Source organism: Pleurodeles waltl, chromosome 7 (genome assembly GCF_031143425.1).
Source record: "Pleurodeles waltl isolate 20211129_DDA chromosome 7, aPleWal1.hap1.20221129, whole genome shotgun sequence".
NCBI lineage: Eukaryota > Metazoa > Chordata > Amphibia > Caudata > Salamandridae > Pleurodeles > Pleurodeles waltl.
This window is the reverse complement of record NC_090446.1, coordinates 1,494,586,944-1,494,606,308: the sequence shown is the minus strand read 5'-3', so window position 1 is coordinate 1,494,606,308 and position 19,365 is coordinate 1,494,586,944. Positions and strand designations below refer to the sequence as shown.

At 44.9% G+C, this 19,365-nt stretch overlaps 1 protein-coding gene across 1 annotated transcript in view; it reads left to right on the top strand.

Annotated features, from left to right (window-relative positions):
- Window positions 1-19,365, top strand: part of LOC138247089 (GRIP and coiled-coil domain-containing protein-like) — a 77,275-nt gene that overhangs the window by 1,835 nt on the left and 56,075 nt on the right. The window lies entirely within an intron of this gene.

Sequence of the window (19,365 nt, the reverse complement as noted above, 5' to 3'; positions counted from 1 at the left end):
GGACTGTTTGAAGTTCAGTCAGGATCTTTGCTGGTGCGTTAAGGATGATGGATGAGCAATAGAGCAATCTGGATAATCCTTGGGTTCCTGAATGAAAAGCATCCTCTGATTCTTGGGTCTGCTCATATAAGGCAGCAGACATGTTTTACAGACGTAAATGTGCTTTTCCATTGATTTCTTGTGCTTGAGAAGAAAAGGAGAGGTCTGAATCAAATATAACCCCCACATTCTTTGCTCAAGTGATGGGAGCATGAGGAGGTTTCAAACTCCTTGGCCTAATGAAAGGAAGTTGCCAGAGACTTTTACACCAAATATCATTACTTCTATTTTGTCCATATTCAGCCAGAGAACATTTTCATTTGTGCACTATTTAGTGGCCTCCAAACAATTGCCAATATTTGATGAATCTGAGACTTCTTAGTGAAAGTCAACTGGGATGTGAAGGTCATCGATTTACATATGGAAGGTCGGACCAAATTAAGAGATTACATCTGCTAGATGAAGGGCATACATACAGAACAGTATGAGACAGAAGGGTGACTCTTGAGGGACCCACAAAGCTAAAGATTATTCAACTCCTCCAAGTACCCTTCTCACATCGCGTACTCACACTTACCGTATGATCGAAATCGAAATGCCTGATACACCACAGAAGTTAAAAAAAAATATATGGCTTTAATCCTGTCATGTAAACAAAATAACATATATAAACCCAACAGATATATATTTGTCTCTCTCTCTCTCTCTCTCTCTATATATATATATATATATATATATATATATATACAGTATATGAAATTTAAGGGAGATTATCTGAGGCAATATATTCAGTCCTCATGAATCAGCACATCTGCTTCTCACATAACCAGGTATCCATGGATTTATTCAGTAACATATATAGATCCCCAGTACCATGCAGGTTGTGCTTTTAAACTCCGTTGACACGTTTTGGTAGACCCTACAAATAACAACCACCCTCTTCAGGACTGTATAAATATCCCCTGTCACCTCCCCAATACATTTTGATACGAGATCTATAAGAAAAACAATGAAGCCACAATAGAAAAATCACATAATCCTACAATCTATGCCCCATGGCATCAATATAAAACGGTACATTTAAATCATCTACTTTGTAAAAAATACAAAAAACACAAACACCAATCTTAAAACCACAGAATTCCCACAATTCCACATGGTATTAATTTATATCTCTGGATATCCCATCATTTTTACTTAATCACATACATGCTCACCAACATTTCATCTAACAACCATACTTTTGTCGTAGGTCCATTGTAGTTATTTGCTTGGGCACATTGATAGCTTGGCTTAGGCTTGCGGCCTGTGTCCTTTTACCTAGTTATTACGCTCTTCATTTTTATTCATTTTATCATTGCTGCTTTCAGTGGCATTGTTTTATTGTAATACCAGCTGTTATTCTGCAAAAGCACCATTATCAGTGCTAAGGATGACATACTTTGCATTGTGTTCTTTCCTCGGAATCACAAGAATGGAATGCGAGGCACACAGAATAATATTTTGTATTGCCGGCCCCAGGACTGCATAAACAGTCAAGAGCTTAGGTACATACCCACCTCAGGCTTCCGGGTATGAACATAAACATGCCCCCTATAAAAACATTTTGTAGGACAAAGGGCATTAGAGGGGGTTCCAGCCATAATTTCCATCCATATTGCACACTGGTTTTCGGCTGACCTCATCTTTTGTGTCTGCATGGATCCTGATCTGGAGACTGGCGGCCGGACCTTGTACCAAGGTAACAGGGATGGCGTGTGGTTCTCATGGACACTGTGTGGACAGATTTGGCTTATATCGGCATGCTCTCATTAAGGGGCTAGAGATTAGGCTTTTAGGTAGGAATTGTTTATTTGTGTCATAACAATATGTTGGTGTTGTTTCTATTTATGTCGCTAATTTTCACAATCCTGATTTTGTAATTCCTCACTCTCCTAATTGCTGTAGCTCATGAATTTTATCATAGATTGCAGTAATTTCAATAAATGTATTGAAAACTGTCCTGAATCTCTTTTCTTGCCTATGTGTGTGTGTAAGAGACTTATATGTAGAGTGAAAAGGGTAAGGCTTGTTTCCACCACAATTTCCCTGAGGGGTTTCAGAGTTCCATGCAAGACTGTCACAAATCAGTTTAACTGGTTGGGTGTTGGCGAGGTGCTGCTAGTGAGCCGGGAGGGTTGGGCCGACAGCTGCCAACTGGTGTGGGAGTGACTCAGTCACCTACAATGCAGAGGTGCTGCCACACCAAATCCAGCAGTCTCTGAGTACGAAAGTCCTTATGACACTTTCAGAATTAGCACTCACTCCCTCATTTACAACTCTGAATCCATGTAGACCTAAATAACTCACTACATGGTGATGTTATCCTCAGTAAATTTCGGACATCTACTGGTCCCTCCATGAATTCCTAAAATAAAAAACAAACATCCACCTAGTGATTCTCAGGTGAATACTCTTTGGCTTTGTGGAGCCCTGTCCCCTTGGGGTGAGGGGTCCTCTTTTTTTTTATATTGAAGCATGAGGGACTCCAGGGGTGAGTTTGGAATTTTTAGACGTGAGTTGGTCTAATTTGACACATTCTTTCCTCTTCATCAAGAAGGATCTTATGAAATCAGGGGCTTTCCATCAAGTGCCAAAGTTGGTGTGTAGATGTGTCCTGACTGATAAATGCCCCGCTGGGTCATTTGACATTACACAACTAGAGCTAGAGTTCTGGATATTATCTGAATTCGGGGGCTGCCAGGAGCAGGAATGAGGTATGAGGTTCAAATCACCACTCAGAATTAGCCTCACATGAACAGAGGATACTAAGTAATTTAAACTAGAGCATAATATCTGCTTTGCTGCTGATTGTATTATTATAGCACTGCCATTCCTCTCTTTTTCTAAAAAACATATGCAACTCTTGTGCTTGTTACTTGCTAGAAGCACAACAGCCCTCGGCCAAATTCTATTTAAGCTAGAGTGGGGAGACACATTTGTGGCATTTTGCACTCCCTTTAAAGTGGAGAGGTCCCCATATTTAACCCCTACATATCATTAAACTAGGCATGTTCTTTGTGGCCTGATGTCCCATCTCACAAGATGTGGCCTCAGCCTGCGGGAATTTGTGTGACTGCACCATGCAAAGTTCTTCATGTCACGCATGATGGCTCCAAGGAGTTCGCTGTTTTAGTCCAAAACACTGTGCCTCGCGGGACAAGTAGTTTTGGACTGCTGGTTTCCCGTATGGATCTAAAAGTCAAAGAGTGCAATATGTTAAGGTCTAAATGGACCTGCTCTTTCTCCTCCTTGTTCGCGTATTGTTGTATCACCTTGTCAGTCACAAGCGGCTGTTGTATTTCGACTGATTGGGGAGGTCGGGCTGGAGTTTTCTGGACCCGCTACATTCGAGCTGAGCCCGCCGAACCTGTCTTTGAGTGCCCCATTGTTGGTGGGTTTCACTCTGCAGCCCAGAAGAACCACTCCCCCAGGGACCGTGGAAGAAGGTCCTGTCTGTGGTGCTTGATGCTTGTGTGGCAAGGTGCCCAAAAAGTAATTCCCCAGAGCATAACCCTATACTTGTCCTTATTCTCCGGATCTGGGACTTTAGATCCGGAAATAAGATTGGCAAAGGAGAGGACTCTAAAGCCCAGAATTATAAGAGATGCTTACATTTCATGCAGATGCTGAGTGCACTAGTGCAGCCAGGGAACAACAAAGAGTTTATGTGGCGTAAATACCATATTACTTCACAAGTGCAGATATCCTCCCTGAACGTATTCCTCAGTTCTCCCCCCATCTGAGCTCCAACAGCTGGACTAGGCTTGCATGGGACTTTTTGGGGTTCTTGTGTGGGACTTTGGAAACGATAGGCACTTGAATGCCCTGCCAACTCACACGACAGGCAAAGACTCTCGCATATAAGGCTTTGACCAATAAAAACACCACCAAGAATCTGCCAAATAGAAAGTCTCTTATTGAGAGAGAACAAACAAACACCAGGACACTACCTCGCATTCCTCAATCACAGACAACCACTCACAACAGTGCAAAGACAACACATCACAAACAAGAAGAAAACAGAAACGCAAAACAAAGATCCATTTTTCCAGTCCACAGACAGCCAGCACGTTCTGTCACCGCAGGACATTTAATGGACATCTCTCACAATACCCAATGATGTAACACTAGGGGAACCAAACATAAATTGGAGCTCTGACTATTCACGGAAGTAACACACACTAGAATACGGAAGTAAGATCAAACAGCCTGAACCACCAAATTGAACTTCAGATATTATCACATAGGACAACAATCAAATGTTAGACAACGACCTGACACAAACTATTAGAGATTCACATAATAGACCTGTTAACACCGCATTAAATCCTAGACTAGTATTTCTTCAGCTACAGGAGACAGCTAAACCCTATGTGGATAAGTATTCACCCTGACCCTGAGTACAGCATTGAAGGAAAACATGACATATCAAACAGAAGGGCGATAGGGATTCCACTGGCAGCCATTTCCACATTAGCTCACATAACATCTTGTGAGATCAACAGCGTGCAATTTATATCAAGATCTGATGAGCAAAATAGAGCAGAGGGATGCGGGAGGAGGGGAGAACAAAAGCCATGTGGAAAACAACTGCAACAACAAATATAGTGCTAGCAGAAAGTGACACTTCTATGAAGTGGGAACTTTGATGCTACAGCTAATCATCTCATATTACCCATCTCCACTGAAGCAACAAAGCTGCGGAATACCAAACACGGAGATCACTCCAAAAAAATATATATTCTGGGCCTCATTAATCCGAGAGGCATGGATGAACTCCAAAACTACAAAATGGAACCAATTACCGTACCCGTAGCCCGTGATGGAGGGGGCGCCTGTGACATTAAAACCAAAGCTCTGCATCACACAAAAACACTGTGCTGTGCACCGCTCTCTTCATGGAGTATTTCCAGGTCCTCTGTACTGTGCACCTCTCTGTTCATGGAGCATATTCCTGTCGTCTGTTTTGTGCACCACTCTGTTCATGGAGTATTTTCAGGTCCTCTGTATTGTGCGCCACTCTGCTCATGCAGTATTTTCAGATACTTTATATTGTGCACCACTCAGTTTATGGAGTATATCCAGGTCCTCTGTATTGTGCACCACTCTGTTCATGGAGTATTTTCAGGTCCTCTGTATGGTGCAACCGCTCTGTTCATTGAGTATTTTCAGGTCCTCTGTATTATGCTCCGCTCTGTTCATGAAGTATATTCAGGTCCTCTGTATTGTGCACTGCTTTGTTCATGGATTATTTTCAGGTCCTCTCTACTGCACACCACTCTGTCCTGGAGTATTTTCAGGTACTCTGTATTGTGCAAAGCTCTGTTCACGGAGTATTTTCAGGTCCTCTCTATTGTGCACCGCTGTTTCCATGGAGTATATTCAGGTCCTCTGTATTGTGCACTGCTTTGTTCATGGATTATTTTCAGGTCCTCTCTACTGTACACCACTCTGTCCTGGAGTATTTCCAGGTACTCTGTATTGTGCAAAGCTCTGTTCACGGAGTATTTTCAGGTCCTCTCTATTGTGCACCGCTGTTTCCATGGAGTATATTCAGGTCCTCTGTATTGTGCACTGCTCTGTTCATGGAGTATTTTCAGGTCCTCTGCATGGAGCACAGCTCTGTTCATTAAGTATTTTCAGGTGCTCTGTATTGTGCACCGCTCTGTTCATGAAGTATATTGTGCACTGCTGTTTTCATGGAGTATTTTCAGGTCATCTGTATTGTGCACCTCACTGTCTACAAAGTATTTTCAGATCCTTTGTATTGTACACCGCACTGTTTGTGAAATATATTCAGGTCCTCTGCATTGTGCACCTCTCTATTCATCGAGTATTTTCAGGTCCTGTGTACTGTGCACCGCTCTGTTCATGGAGTATTTTCATGTCCTCTATATTGGGCACCGTTCTGTTCATGAAGTAAATTCAGGTCCTCTGTATTGTGCACTGCTTTGTTTATGGAGTATTTTCATGACCTCTGTATTGTGCACCACTCTGTTCATGGAATATGTTCAGGCCCTCTGTGTTGTGCACCACTCTGTTCATGGAATATTTTCAGGTCCTCTATATTGTGCACCGCTCTGTTCATGGAGTATTTTCAGGTCCCCTTTATTGTGCACCGCTCTGTTCATGAAGTATATTATGGTCCTCTGTATTGTGCACTACTCTGTTCATAGAGTATTTTCAGGTCCTCTATATTGTGCACCGCTCTGTTCATGAAGTATATTATGGTCCTCTGTATTGTGCACTACTCTGTTCATAGAGTATTTTCAGGTCCTCTGTATTGTGCACCGCTTTGTTCGTGGAATATATTCAGGCCCTTTGTGTTGTGCATCACTCTGTTCATGGAGTATTTTCAGGTCCTCTGTATTGTGCACCGCTCTCTTCATGGAGTATTTTCAGGTCCTGTGTACTGTACACCACTCTGTTCATAGAGTATTTTCAGGTCCTCTATATTGCGCACTGCTCTGTTCATGAAGTATATTCAGGTCCTCTGTATTGTGCACCACTCTATTCATAGAGTATTTTCAGGTCCTCTGTATTGCGCACCGCTCTGTTCATGAAGTATATTCAGGTCCTCTGTATTGTGCAGCACTCCGTTCATAGAGTATTTTCAGGTCCTCTGTGTTGTGCACCACTCTGTTCATGGAGTATTTTCAGGTCCTTTGTATTGTGCACTGCTCTGTTCATGGAGTGTTTTCAGGTCCTGTGTACTGTGCACCACTCTGTTCATAAAGTATTTTCAGGTCCTCTATATTGTGCACTGCTCTGTTCATGAAGTATATTCATGTCCTCTGTATTGTGCAGTACTCTCTTCATGGACTATTTTCAGGTTCTCTGTATATTCATCTCCTCTGTATTGCGCATTCCTCAGTGTGCTGCGCTTTTCATTGAGTATTTTCAGGTACTCTGTATTGTGCACCACTCTGTAGGTTCTCTGTATATTCATCTCCTCTGTATTGTACATTCCTCAGTGCACTGCGCTTTTCATTGAGTATTTTCAGGTCCTCCGTATTATGCACCGCTCTGTTCATGAAGTATATCCAGGTCCTCTATATTGTGCACTGCTTTGTTCATGTAGTATTTTCAGGTCCTCTGTACTGCACACCACTCTGTCATGGAGCATTTTTAGGCACTCTACATTGTATGCTGCTCCGTTCATGGAGTATTTTCAGGTACTCTGTACTGTGCACCGGTCTGATCATGGCTTATATTGAGGTACTCTGCATTGTGCAAAGCTCTGTTCATGGAGTATTTTCAGGTCCTCTTTATTGTGCACTGCTGTTTCCATGGAGTATATTCAGGTCCTCTGTATTGTGCACCTGTGAGAAAGTAGCCTCTTTCTAGCCTTGTTACCCCCACTTTTGGCCTGTTTGTGAGTGTATGTCAGGGTGTTTTCACTGTCTCACTGGGATCCTGCTAGCCAGGGCCCAGTGCTCATAGTGAAAACCCTATGTTTTCAGTATGTTTGTTATGTGTCACTGGGACCCTGCTAGTCAGGACCCCAGTGCTCATAAGTTTGTGGCTTATATGTATGTGTTCCCTGTGCAGTGCCTAACTGTCTCACTGAGGCTCTGCTAACCAGAACCTCAGTGGTTATGCTCTCTCATTTCTTTCCAAATTGTCACTAACAGGCTAGTGACCAATTTTACCAATTTACATTGGCTTACTGGAACACCCTTATAATTCCCTAGTATATGGAACTGAGGTACCCAGGGTATTGGGGTTCCAGGAGATCCCTATGGGCTGCAGCATTTCTTTTGCCACCCATAGGGAGCTCTGACAATTCTTACACAGGCCTGCCACTGCAGCCTGAGTGAAATAACGTCCACGTTATTTCACAGCCATTTTACACTGCACTTAAGTAACTTATAAGTCACCTATATGTCTAACCTTTAACTGGTAAAGGTTAGGTGCAAAGTTACTTAGTGTGAGGGCACCCTGGCACTAGCCAAGGTGCCCCCACATTGTTCAGGGCCAATTCCCCGGACTTTGTGAGTGCGGGGACACCATTACACGCGTGCACTACATATAGGTCACTACCTATATGTAGCTTCACAATGGTAACTCCGAATATGGCCATGTAACATGTCTATGATCATGGAATTGCCCCCTCTATGCCATCCTGGCATAGTTGGCACAATCCCATGATCCCAGTGGTCTGTAGCACAGACCCTGGTACTGCCAAACTGCCTTTCCTGGGGTTTCACTGCAGCTGCTGCTGCTGCCAACCCCTCAGACAGGTTTCTGCCCCCCTGGGGTCAAGCCAGGCTTGTCCCAGGATGGCAGAACAAAGGACTTCCTCTGAGAGAGGGTGTTACACCCTCTCCCTTTGGAAAATGGTGTGAAGGCAGGGGAGGAGTAGCCTCCCCCAGCCTCTGGAAATGCTTTCTTAGGCACCGATGTGCCCAATTCTGCATAAACCAGTCTACACCGGTTCAGGGGACCCCTTAGCCCTGCTCTGGCGCGAAACTGGACAAAGGAAAGGGGAGTGACCACTCTCCTGACCTGCACCTCCCCTGGGAGGTGTCCAGAGCTCCTCCAGTGTGCTCCAGACCTCTGCCATCTTGGAAACAGAGGTGCTGCTGGCACACTGGACTGCTCTGAGTGGCCAGTGCCACCAGGTGACGTCAGAGACTCCTTCTGATAGGCTCCTTCAGGTGTTGCTAGCCTATCCTCTCTCCTAGGTAGCCAAACCCTCTTTTCTGGCTATTTAGGGTCTCTGTCTCTGGGGAAACTTTAGATAAAGAATGCATGAGCTCAGCCGAGTTCCTCTGCATCTCTCTCTTCACCTTCTGATAAGGAATCGACTGCTGACCGCGCTGGAAGCCTGCAAAACTGCAACATAGTAGCAAAGACGACTACTGCAACTCTGTAACGCTGATCCTGCCGCCTTCTCGACTGTTTTCCTGCTTGTGCATGCTGTGGGGGTAGTCTGCCTCCTCTCTGCACCAGAAGCTCCGAAGAAATCTCCTGTGGGTCGACGGAATCTTCCCCCTGCAACCGCAGGCACCAAAAAGCTGCATTACCGGTCCCTTGGGTCTCCTCTCAGCACGACGAGCGAGGTCCCTCGAATCTAGCGACTCTGTCCAAGTGACCCCCACAGTCCAGTGACTCTTCAGTCCAAGTTTGGTGGAGGTAAGTCCTTGCCTCACCTCGCTGGGCTGCATTGCTGGGAAACGCGACTTTTGCAGCTACTCCGGCTCCTGTGCACTTCCGGCGGAAATCCTTTGTGCACAGCCAAGCCTGGGTCCACGGCACTCTAACCTGCATTGCACGACGTTCTAAGTTGGTCTCCGGCGATGTGGGACTCCGTTGTGCGACTTCGGGTGAGCACCGTTTCACGCATCCTTGTAGTGCCTGTTTCTGGCACTTCTCCGGGTGCTACCTGCTGCTAAGAGGGCTCTTTGTCTTGCTCGACGTCCCCTCTCTCTCCTGGTCCAATTTGCGACCTCCTGGTCCCTCCAGGGCCACAGCAGCGTCCAAAAACGTTAACCGCACGATTTGCAGCTAGCAAGGCTTGTTGGCGTTCTTTCGGCGGGAAAACACTTCTGCACGACTCTCCACGGCGAGAGGGATCCGTCCACCAAAGGGGAAGTCTCTAGCCCTTTTCGTTCCTGCAGAAACCTTCGCTTCTTCTGTCCAGTAGAAGCTCCTTTGCACCCACAGCTGGCATTTCCTGGGCATTTGCCCATCTCCGACTTGCTTGTGACTTTTGGACTTGGTCCCCTTGTTCCACAGGTACCCTAGATTGGAAATCCACAGTTGTTGCATTGTTGGTTTGTGTCTTTCCTGCATTATTCCTCTAACACGACTTCTTTGTCCTTAGGGGAACTTTAGTGCACTTTGCACTCACTTTTCAGGGTCTTGGGGAGGGTTATTTTTCTAACTCTCACTATTTTCTAATAGTCCCAGCGACCCTCTACAAGGTCACATAGGTTTGGGGTCCATTCGTGGTTCACATTCCACTTTTGGAGTATATGGTTTGTGTTGCCCCTATCCCTATGTTTCCCCATTGCATCCTATTGTAACTATACATGGTTTGCACTGTTTTCTAAGACTATACTGCATATTTTTGGTATTGTGTATATATATCTTGTGTATATTTCCTATCCTCTCACTGAGGGTACTCTCTAAGATACTTTGGCATATTGTCATAAAAATAAAGTACCTTTATTTTTAGTATAACTGTGTATTGTGTTTTCTTATGATATTGTGCATATGACACTAAGTGGTACTGTAGTAGCTTCACACGTCTCCTAGTTCAGCCTAAGCTGCTCTGCTAAGCTACCATTATCTATCAGCCTAAGCTGCTAGACACCCTATACACTAATAAGGGATAACTGGGCCTGGTGCAAGGTGCAAGTACCCCTTGGTACTCACTACAAGCCAGTCCAGCCTCCTACATTGGTTGTGCAGCGGTGGGATAAGTGCTTTGAGACTACTTACCACTCTTGTCATTGTACTTTTCATAAGAGAAAAATATACAAAACAAGTTCAGTGTGTGTACACATAGCTAAAAAGTTTTGCATTTCCTCTTTTCACTCTTTTCTAAAGTGCTGAAATGTACTTCTAAACTTTCAAAAAGTTCTTAAAAGTTTAAAAAGTTTTTTTCTGTCTTTCCAAAAAGCTCTGACAAACTTTTTTCTCTTTTTCTATCACTTTAACTCTCTCTAAAAATGTCTGGCACAGGCCAAAATGTTGATCTGTCCAAAATTGCATATGATCACCTTAGCTGGAAAGGAGCAAGGAGTCTCTGCATAGAGAGAGGTTTGAGTGTAGGGAAGAATCCTTCCTTGGAACTGTTACTTAACATGCTTAGAGAACAAGATAAGGCTAAAAGGGCCCCATCTGTTGAAAAAGTAGCTAATGGTTCCCAATCTGATCCAGGGACTCCCCCAGGAAAAGATTCAGGAAAGAAACTCCCTAGCCTGCCCATTACTAGACAGTCTAGCATAGTTGGTAATGATGGAGAGCCACACCATACAAATAGTGTTGTCTCACATCATAGCAAAAGCATTTATTCACACCACAGTGGTACCGATGTTTCTGTTAGCCAAGCTGTTAGGGTGTCCTCTGTAAGGGACAGGTCTCCTTCTGTCCATTCCCATCACACCTCTGTATCTAGAAATGTCCCTCCCACCAACCCTGATGACAGATTGTTAGAGAGGGAACTCAATAAGTTGAGGGTGGAACAAACCAGACTGAAGCTTAAAAAGCAACAGCTGGATTTGGATAGACAGTCTTTAGAATTAGAGAAGGAAAGACAGAAGTTGGGTTTAGAAACCCATGGTGGCAGCAGCAGTATTCCCCATAGTCATCCTGCAAAAGAGCATGATTCCAGGAATCTGCACAAGATAGTTCCCCCTTATAAGGAGGGGGATGACATTAACAAGTGGTTTGCTGCACTTGAGAGGGCCTGTGTTGTACAGGATGTCCCTCAAAGGCAGTGGGCTGCTATCATATGGCTATCATTTAGTGGAAAAGGTAGGGATAGGCTCCTTACTGTGAAACAAAGTGATGCCAATAATTTTACAGTACTTAAGAATACACTCCTGGATGGTTATGGCTTAACCACTGAACAATACAGGATAAAGTTCAGAGAGACCAAAAAGGAGTCTTCACAAGACTGGGTTGATTTCATTGACCATTCAGTGAAGGCCTTGGAGGGGTGGTTACATGGCAGTAAAGTTACTGATTATGACAGCCTGTATAACTTGATCCTGAGAGAGCATATTCTTAATAATTGTGTGTCTGATTTGTTGCACCAGTACTTGGTGGACTCTGATCTGACCTCTCCCCAAGAATTGGGAAAGAAGGCAGACAAATGGGTCAGAACAAGGGTGAACAGAAAAGTTCATACAGGGGGTGACAAAGATGGCAATAAGAAGAAAGATGGTGAAAAATCTCAAGATAAGCATGGGGATAAGGGTAAAACCAAAGATCCCACTTCAAATCTTAAACACTCTTCAGAGGGTGGGGATAAAACAAATTCTTCCTCTTCTTCTCAACCCGCACACATTAATAAGCCTTGGTGCTTTGTGTGTAAAAACAGAGGCCATAGGCCAGGGGATAAGTCCTGTCCAGGTAAACCCCCTGAGCCTACCACCACTAATACATCAAGCTCTAGTGCCCCTAGCAGTAGTGGTACTAGTGGTGGGACTGCTGGCAACAGTCAAGCAAAGGGTGTAGTTGGGTTCACTTATGGGTCCATCATAGAAACTGGGGTAGTCAGTCCCAAGACAGTTTCTGTCACACCTAGTGGCATTGGCCTTGCCACACTGGCTGCTTGTCCCCTTACAATGGATAAGTACAGGCAGACAGTTTCAATAAATGGTGTTGAGGCCTTGGCCTACAGGGACACAGGTGCCAGTATCACTTTGGTGACTGAAAACCTAGTGCACCCTGATCAACACATCATTGGACAACAGTATAAGATTATTGATGTCCATAACTCCACTAAGTTTCTTCCCTTAGCTATAATTCAGTTTAGTTGGGGTGGAGTTACTGGCCCTAAGCAGGTGGTGGTATCACCTAGCTTACCTGTAGACTGTCTCTTAGGTAATGACCTAGAGGCCTCAGGTTGGGCTGATGTAGAGTTTTATGCCCATGCAGCCATGCTGGGCATCCCTGAGGAATTGTTCCCTCTCATTTCTAATTAAATGAAAAAGCAAAGGAGAGAAGGCCTGAAAACTCAGGATCCCTCTCCATCAACAGGTAAAAAGGGTATCACAGTATCCCCTAACCACCCTACCATTCAGGATACCATTCCTGTGGTGGGAGAAACCTCTCCTGGGGTGGCACCTGTTCCAAGGGAATCATCAGCTGGCAAAGCTGGACTCCCTGAGGTAGAAGTACCTCTCTGTGGGATAACTAACATTGGTGAGAAAAAGAGCACCATTTTAGTTCACATGGAGCATCCCTCCAACCCTCCCAGAGAAACTTTAGTGCAGAAACTCTGCACTGCCTCACAACACTTAGGACAGCATCCCTGCCCTAGTGTGGAGCTCATAGGACAGCATCCCTGCCCTGCTCCAACTCAAGAGAAACAGCATCCCTGTTCTCTCTTCCAGCCATATGGACAAAGTTTTTGCCCAGCTATGGCTTTACTGAGACAGCATCCCTGTCTGGCATTTCCATCACTACAAATAGGTTCAGTGGACAATTCCCACTGCTCTAAACTAAAACTTACTGATAGAAACTCTGAAAATACATCTTCACATTGTTGCTTAGCTAAACAACTTCAAACAGGGTGGTTTACATCCCCACAGGGAAGTAACCATATAGTGGATGATAAAGGGAGTAACCAGTCTATTGCAGAGCTACTCTCTACTTATCACCACTTAGACAATAAAGTCTCAACTGGCCAAGGTTAGCCTTATTGTCCTTCGTTTGGGGGGGGGGGGGGGGTTGTGTGAGAAAGTAGCCTCTTTCTAGCCTTGTTACCCCCACTTTTGGCCTGTTTGTGAGTGTATGTCAGGGTGTTTTCACTGTCTCACTGGGATCCTGCTAGCCAGGGCCAGTGCTCATAGTGAAAACCCTATGTTTTCAGTATGTTTGTTATGTGTCACTGGGACCTTGCTAGTCAGGACCCCAGTGCTCATAAGTTTGTGGCCTATATGTATGTGTTCCCTGTGCAGTGCCTAACTGTCTCACTGAGGCTCTGCTAACCAGAACCTCAGTGGTTATGCTCTCTCATTTCTTTCCAAATTGTCACTAACAGGCTAGTGACCAATTTTACCAATTTACATTGGCTTACTGGAACACCCTTATAATTCCCTAGTATATGGAACTGAGGTACCCAGGGTATTGGGGTTCCAGGAGATCCCTATGGGCTGCAGCATTTCTTTTGCCACCCATAGGGAGCTCTGACAATTCTTACACAGACCTGCCACTGCAGCCTGAGTGAAATAACGTCCACATTATTTCACAGCCATTTTACACTGCACTTAAGTAACTTATAAGTCACCTATATGTCTAACCTTTACCTGGTAAAGGTTAGGTGCAAAGTTACTTAGTGTGAGGGCACCCTGGCACTAGCCAAGGTGCCCCCACATTGTTCAGGGCCAATTCCCCGGACTTTGTGAGTGCGGGGACACCATTACACGCGTGCACTACATATAGGTCACTACCTATATGTAGCTTCACAATGGTAACTCCGAACATGGCCATGTAACATGTCTATGATCATGGAATTGCCCCCTCTATGCCATCCTGGCATAGTTGGCACAATCCCATGATCCCAGTGGTCTGTAGCACAGACCCTGGTACTGCCAAACTGCCTTTCCTGGGGTTTCACTGCAGCTGCTGCCAACCCCTCAGACAGGTTTCTGCCCCCCTGGGGTCAAGCCAGGCTTGTCCCAGGATGGCAGAACAAAGGACTTCCTCTGAGAGAGGGTGTTACACCCTCTCCCTTTGGAAAATGGTGTGAAGGCAGGGGAGGAGTAGCCTCCCCCAGCCTCTGGAAATGCTTTCTTAGGCACAGATGTGCCCAATTCTGCATAAACCAGTCTACACCGGTTCAGGGGACCCCTTAGCCCTGCTCTGGCGCGAAACTGGACAAAGGAAAGGGGAGTGACCACTCCCCTGACCTGCACCTCCCCTGGGAGGTGTCCAGAGCTCCTCCAGTGTGCTCCAGACCTCTGCCATCTTGGAAACAGAGGTGCTGCTGGCACACTGGACTGCTCTGAGTGGCCAGTGCCACCAGGTGACGTCAGAGACTCCTTCTGATAGGCTCCTTCAGGTGTTGCTAGCCTATCCTCTCTCCTAGGTAGCCAAACCCTCTTTTCTGGCTATTTAGGGTCTCTGTCTCTGGGGAAACTTTAGATAACGAATGCATGAGATCAGCCGAGTTCCTCTGCATCTCTCTCTTCACCTTCTGATAAGGAATCGACTGCTGACCGCGCTGGAAGCCTGCAAAACTGCAACATAGTAGCAAAGACGACTACTGCAACTCTGTAACGCTGATCCTGCTGCCTTCTCGACTGTTTTCCTGCTTGTGCATGCTGTGGGGGTAGTCTGCCTCCTCTCTGCACCAGAAGCTCCGAAGAGATCTCCTGTGGGTCGACGGAATCTTCCCCCTGCAACCGCAGGCACCAAAAAGCTGCATTACCGGTCCCTTGGGTCTCCTCTCAGCACGACGAGCGAGGTCCCTCGAATCCAGCGACTCTGTCCAAGTGACCCCCACAGTCCAGTGACTCTTCAGTCCAAGTTTGGTGGAGGTAAGTCCTTGCCTCACCTCGCTGGGCTGCATTGCTGGGAACCGCGACTTTTGCAGCTACTCCGGCCCCTGTGCACTTCCGACGTTCTAAGTTGGTCTCCGGCGACGTGGGACTCCGTTGTGCGACTTCGGGTGAGCACCGTTTCACGCATCCTCGTAGTGCCTGTTTCTGGCACTTCTCCGGGTGCTACCTGCTGCTGAGAGGGCTCTTAGTCTTGCTCGATGTCCCCTCTCTCTCCTGGTCCAATTTGCGACCTCCTGGTCCCTCCAGGGCCACAGCAGCGTCCAAAAACGCTAACCGCACGATTTGCAGCTAGCAAGGCTTGTTGGCGTTCTTTCGGCGGGAAAACACTTCTGCACGACTCTCCACGGCGAGAGGGATCCGTCCACCAAAGGGGAAGTCTCTAGCCCTTTTCGTTCCTGCAGAAACCTTCGCTTCTTCTGTCCAGTAGAAGCTCCTTTGCACCCACAGCTGGCATTTCCTGGGCATTTGCCCATCTCCGACTTGCTTGTGACTTTTGGACTTGGTCCCCTTGTTCCACAGGTACCCTAGATTGGAAATCCACAGTTGTTGCATTGTTGGTTTGTGTCTTTCCTGCATTATTCCTCTAACACGACTTCTTTGTCCTTAGGGGAACTTTAGTGCACTTTGCACTCACTTTTCAGGGTCTTGGGGAGGGTTATTTTTCTAACTCTCACTATTTTCTAATAGTCCCAGCGACCCTCTACAAGGTCACATAGGTTTGGGGTCCGTTCGTGGTTCACATTCCACTTTTGGAGTACATGGTTTGTGTTGCCCCTATCCCTATGTTTCCCCATTGCATCCTATTGTAACTATACATTGTTTGCACTGTTTTCTAAGACTATACTGCATATTTTTGGTATTGTGTATATATATCTTGTGTATATTTCCTATCCTCTCACTGAGGGTACACTCTAAGATACTTTGGCATATTGTCATAAAAATAAAGTACCTTTATTTTTAGTATAACTGTGTATTGTGTTTTCTTATGATATTGTGCATATGACACTAAGTGGTACTGTAGTAGCTTCACACGTCTCCTAGTTCAGCCTAAGCTGCTCTGCTAAGCTACCATTATCTATCAGCCTAAGCTGCTAGACACCCTATACACTAATAAGGGATAACTGGGCCTGGTGCAAGGTGCAAGTACCCCTTGGTACTCACTACAAGCCAGTCCAGCCTCCTACAGCACCACTCTGTTCATGGAGTATTTTCAGGTCCTCTGTACTGCACACCACTCTGTCATGGAGTATTATTAGGCACTCTACATTGTATGCTGCTCCGTTCATGGAGTATTTTCAGGTACTCTGTACTGTGCACCGGTCTGATCATGGCTTATATTGAGGTACTCTGTATTGTGCAAAGCTCTGTTCATGGAGTATTTTCAGGTCCTCTTTATTGTGCACAGCTGTTTCCATGGAGTATATTCAGGTCCTCTGTATTGTGCACCACTCTGTTCATGGAGTATTTTCAGGTCCTCTGTACTGCACACCACTCTGTCATGGAGTATTTTTAGGCACTCTACATTGTTTGCTGCTCCGTTCATGGAGTATTTTCAGGTACTCTGTACTGTGCACCGGTCTGATCATGGCTTATATTCAGGTACTCTGTATTGTGAAAGCTCTGTTCATGGAGTATTTTGAGGTCCTCTCTATTGTGCGCAGCTGTTTCCATGGAGTATATCCAGGGCCTCTGTATTGTGCACTGCTCTGTTCATGGTGTATTTTCAGGTCCTCTGCATTGAGCACAGCTCTATTCATTAAGTATTTTCAGTTACTCTGGATTGTGCACCGCTCTGTTCATGATGTACATTCAGGATTGCTGTACTGTACACTGCTCTGTTCATGGAGAATATTCAGGTTGGCTGTATTTTGCCACCGCTTTGTTCATGGAGTATTTTCAGGTCCTCTGTATTGTGCACCACTCTGTTCATAGGGCATATTCAGGCCCTCTGTTTTGTGCACCACTTTGTTCCTCTGGTATTTTTATGTCCTCTGTATTCGGCACTGCTGTAGTCATAGAAGATTTCAGGCCCTCTGTATTGTGCACCGCTCTGTTCATGAAGTATATTGTGCACTGCTCTTTTCATGGAGTATTTTCATGTCCTCTGTATTGTGCACCTCACTGTCTACAAAGTATTTTCAGATCCTTTGTATTGTACACCGCTCTGTTTGTGGAATATATTCAGGCCCTCTGTATTGAGCACCGCTCTATTCATAGAGTATTTTCAGGTTGTGTGCACTATGCACCGCTCTGTTCATGGAGTATTTTCAGGTCCTCTATATTGTGCACCGCTCTGTTCATGAAGTATTTTATGGTCCTCTGTATTGTGCACCGCTCTGTTCATAGAGTATTTTCAGGTCCTCTGTATTGTGCACTGCTCTGTTCGTGGAATATATTCAGGCCCTCTGTGTTGTGCACCACTCTGATCATGGAGAATTTTCAGGTCCTCTGCATTGTGCACCGCTCTGTTCATGGAGTATTTTCAGGTCCTCTGTATTGTGCACCGCTCCATTCATGAAGTATATTCAGGTCCTCTGTATTGTGCACCACTCTCTTCATAGAGTATTTTCAGGTCCTCTATATTGTGCACCGCTCTGTTCATGAAGTATATTCATGTCCTCTGTATTGTGCAGTACTCTCTCCATGGACTATTTTCAGGTTCTCTGTACATTCATCTCCTCTGTATTGCTCATTCCTCAGTGCGCTGCGCTTTTCATTGAGTATTTTCAGGTACTCTTTTTTGTGCACCACTGTCATCGTGGACTATTTTCTGGTAGTCTGTATTGTGCACCTCTTTGTTCATGGAGTATTTTCAGGTCCCCTGTATTGTGTATCCCTCTGAACACCGCTCTGCTCATGGAGTATTTTTGGGCGCTGTGTATTCCGAGCTGCTCTGTTCATGGAGTGGCTCCTAATTTCTTGTCACACAGAATCCCTCTTTATTTACCCAAAACACTTGACTCATCTCAATTTCTTCTTCAATTGCCCAAATTTCAAAAAGCTTGTTTTGGAGTATGTATGGGAATTTAAAGAGTGTGAACCTAGCTAGGAAGCAGAGAAGCGCTGCACATTACATGGTGGGACAAAGTTGGGAGACAACCTCAATCACGTAGATCAAGTGGGTATTGATCTAGCTAGTTTTGTGCTTATGTCCAGGGAGAAGGCCAACAAACGTAGATAAATGCATTTAATTTTAATTACAAATAACCTGGTCCAATGCGGAACATCTATATTTTCTTTTTATATTTTTTTTATTAAAACGCATCAAACCCCCTTTATATGGTGTCTGAGTGCTCTACATAGATTTTATACATATATAGGCCACAGATATCTTGAGGTTGCATGACCAAAGAGGAAATGAGAAAACCGAAATAGAGAATCAGTTGGAGAATTTACATATGTAATACAATCCTAATAAGAAAACAATGTGTAACATAAAGCTGTGCACTGAGAGGAGCCTAAATGAGCTGAGAGTGAAGGAGAAAGATCTATGTGGACTTAAGTAGGTTGATTAAAGAGGTGTCGCTTCAGTAGATTCTTGTAGTAGACAGAAATGGCCTTTATGATGCAAGTTAGAATGTGTTCCAGATCCTGGAAGCATTGCCTGAGAAAGTGCAGTCAGTTTGACAGACTTTCTATATTTGTCAGTTCTCAGTAGGCTTACCAGTAATATTTTTCTCACAGATGCAAGGTTTCTGGAAGAGATATAAGGAGGTCTTATGGTAGGTTGATTTGTACCTGATGAAGGATGCAATATAGGTCAATTTTAGATGATGGGTGTGATGGGCTCAACTCTTTTCATATTTGGGATCATGTTGACTGCTACTTCATGGGTTACTTTAAAAGAGAGTTAGCATGAAGAAGGGGTCTTAGTCAGTAGTGCATTATACTATGTATGTGAAATCACCATTGCTTGAACAAATACCAATTTTTTCAGACAGATATATTTTCTCTAGATTATTTCATACTGGTGAGAAATCCACTGTCATCTACAAATCAACACATTCAGGATTTACCACATTCCTCTTTTCGATTATAA